This window comes from Pistacia vera, unplaced genomic scaffold, assembly GCF_008641045.1.
Source record: "Pistacia vera cultivar Batoury unplaced genomic scaffold, PisVer_v2 Contig77, whole genome shotgun sequence".
NCBI classification, from domain to species: Eukaryota; Viridiplantae; Streptophyta; class Magnoliopsida; order Sapindales; family Anacardiaceae; genus Pistacia; species Pistacia vera.
In genome coordinates, this window is record NW_022196634.1 from 374,430 (window position 1) to 377,929 (window position 3,500).

At 35.1% G+C, this 3,500-nt stretch overlaps 1 non-coding gene across 1 annotated transcript; it reads left to right on the forward strand.

Annotated features, from left to right (window-relative positions):
- Positions 1-218: 218 nt before the first annotated feature.
- On the forward strand, positions 219-325 carry LOC116116383. Its single transcript, XR_004125800.1, has one exon. It is a non-coding gene; the product is annotated as a small nucleolar RNA R71 (small nucleolar RNA).
- The last annotated feature ends 3,175 nt before the right edge of the window (positions 326-3,500 follow it).

A 3,500-nucleotide genomic window follows, 5' to 3' on the forward strand; every position in this document is an offset into this window, starting at 1 on the left:
ATGGCTGTATATGCATCAACTTCATGAAGACCCATAGATTTCTTCGGTTGCACCCTCTCATTAGTCTTTGATAATTGTTGCTTGCCAGAACCTCAAGCAACTCGTGACCTTCTTTCGGAGTCTTATTCTGTAATGCTCATCCCGAGGCTGCATCCACCATAGTTTGCACATTCGCCGTTAATCCATTATAAAATGTTTGGACTTGCATCCAAACTGGCAACCCATGATGTGGACACCTTCTCAGTAATTCTTTGTATCTCTCCCAAGCCTCATACAATGATTCTGACTCTTCTTGAATGAACGATGTGATGTCATTTCTCAACTTTGCCAACTTTGCTAGAGGAAAGAATTTGGTCAGGAACTTCTATGCTAAATCATTCCATGTAGTGATTGTTCCTATTGGTAGTGCTAGTAACTAACCCTTAGCTTTATCCTTCAATGAAAATGGGAATAGTCTCAATCTGATTGCATCATCTGACACTCCGTTTGATTTGAACGTATCACAAATCTCCAAAAAATTGGCAATGTGTAGATTTGGATCTTCCTTCAAATCCCCCTTGAACTGAACCAACTGCTGCATCATCTGGATGATTGTCAGCTTTATCTCGAAGTTGTTGACTTGTACCATTGGTCTAGTAATACTCGACCCACTGCCTTCAACTGTGGGAACTGAAAATTCCCTCAGTGTTCTATTCTCTACCATCTCTACAACTATTACTTCTGGTTTAACTGTAGCTTCTTTTTCTCTTCTTTCTCTGTTTAGTCTTCAAGTGGTTCTTTCAATCTCAAGATCAACAGGAACCACTGGCTGACGTCTCGCTCTTCGCATAAACCACACAGAAAAGTAGAAAGAGCGAAATCACAACAACAAAGAAAAAAATAACGAAAATTAAACAAACAATAATTAAGTAAAAATAACACTCCAATCTAGCTAACACAAGAAAATTTTAATGTTAACACAAAACTCAATCCCCGGCAACGGCGCCAAAAACTTAATGAGTGTTTACTACAACATGCATAAATAGCAAGTGCAATAGTCGCACAAGTAATAAAGTGATGAGTAAGTATCGTTCCCACAGGGATTGGTTGCTAAGCACTAAGTTTTTCTACTGTTTTCAAGTTAAAGCAATCGAGTTGTTTGGATTGAAGGGAGAAAAATTAAACTTAAAACTAAAACAAAATTTCTAAATATTCAAAACTAAATTATGAAAGCAAGATAAAAAACAAGGTAATATAAGTTTAAAATAACAGGTAGGGTTTTGATTTCATTCGGACTCTATGGATTAACCCTACAGATTATGCTATGTCCATATTCACATGCATTGATTGTAAATCGAATTCTCTAAATTGTAAACATACTTTCTCAGGCTATGTTTTCCTACTCTTCCCTATTAAACTTCCGCACCCAACAAATTGAAGATTGATAGTTCTAAGCTCATTAAGCACCTAGAATCCTAGATTGATTTCATTGATTCTTAAATCTATCTCTAGCATTTAATACTATAATGGTGATTACCCAAGAAGCTTTACATGAATTATTTCTCAATCTCATCATGTTCATCAATTAATAACATTAAAAATAGAATAACCCCACAATCATTGCAATAGCATATGAAAATAATAAAAATCAATTGCTTAATCCATGAGAATCCGAACTACATCAAAACCCTAACCCAAAATGGGTTAGTTCATAGCTAAATCAACAATACAAACAAAAGAAACGAAAAACCCAATGTTCAACATAATGAAAATAAGAGAAAGGACAAGAGATCTCCCCAAATGACGAATCCACTGGTTTTAATCTCGAATCTTCACCCTTTTTAATCAAAGTTTGCCCAAGCTTAACCTAAGAAAATGAAAATAGCTCCTCTTTACTAAAAAAGAACGACCTCCATAAAAAATGCCTAAGTTTTGCTTTTATACCTCGCCCAAAAACCTAGGAAAATGCCTAAAAATGAAACTGTACGTTTTGGAATTCACAGACTTCGCCGCGGCGAAGAAGGATTCTCGCTGCGGCAACGAAGTGAAATAAAACTCTCGTGCGTAACTCTCTTCGCTGCGGCGAACCGTCATGTGGAATTCTAAATTTACAGAATTGCCCTCCACTTGCTTCTTTGCTTGAATCTTCGATCTTTGACGCTCTCCTCATGGAAACAAGCTTCATAGTGCTCCACTCTGCTTCGGAACTTTCCCAACTTCTGAGATCCTCTCACTACTGAGTCCAAAAACTCCAATTCGCTCATTATTTGCATAAAATGTCCATTTTAGCATTAAACACAAAATATAAAGAATTAAGTAGCAATTCAGGTCAAAATGAACTAAGAAGTATATGAAATCCAACTAAAAAGTCTAATAAAAACAGTATAATCCACGGATTATCATACCTCAGTCTCAATGAGATAACAGTTGATGAAAGGATTTGATTGCATGGTAACCATACCGTTGACAGGCTGCAGTTTTGCTGAATCCGAATCTATCATCATGGCCAATCTTAGTCTATGTGTAGTGAGACGATTAATTGGTGTTAATCACGATACTACACGCTACCGATATGATGAGGAGCCAACGGGTCACACACTTAGAAGATAATTTAAGAATCAATTTGTGAGAAGGTTATTTTCATCTTTTAGGACGAAAGGGTATTTTGGTAATCTCGCAGTGCAATTAAATTTGCTAGGGTTGTTGCCTGTATTTTATTTGATATTAAAATTAAATTAGTGAGATTATATTTAAATATATGTATGCATATAATTAAATGAATTATTATTATTAATTAAATGTTAATATATTATTATATATTAATTTATTTTAATAGTAATAATAATTAATTTATTTAAAATACCAATTACATAGTGTTTGGTTGCAAGGGTGAACTAGGGTTAGAGCCTATGGCTATTCCTAAGAGGAATAGGGTTTTAATTGTTGCAATATATAAGTGCAACTTAAAATTAAAATAAGTGTATTATTCATTAAATTAAAACCCTAGCCACCTAAAAGGTTCTCTCTCTCTCTCACGTTTTCACTCCTTAGTGAAAGGAAATATTTTTTCTTGTGTTCTTTCTTGATTCTTGAAACCTTTGAGTGTTCTAGAAAAATAATCAAGGGTTTTGTGGATTGTCTTCGTGTGGATTTCCGTGAGTGCGATCTTGTTAAAGTAGATGCCCTAGAGCCAATCAATTATTGTAGAATTGACTCTTTGTAATAATGTTCATTGGTCAATAAAAGGTGTTTTATACTATGTTGCGTAAATCATCATTGTATGTATTGATATATGTCCTTAGAATGGTAGAACCGTGACGAGGGTATAAAGTGTTTCAAATCTTAATAGTGAGAACCCTATGAGCACATATGGTGGCCATTCTAGAAACGTCTGTAGTCCTAGTATTATTCTAAAGTAAGGGCACAGATAATATGGTAAGACATACATAGTATTGAACAACCCTGTCGAAAGGCAGTGACTGATCTCACTTGTCAAGGTTGTTTGGTGACAACCTGGCGCA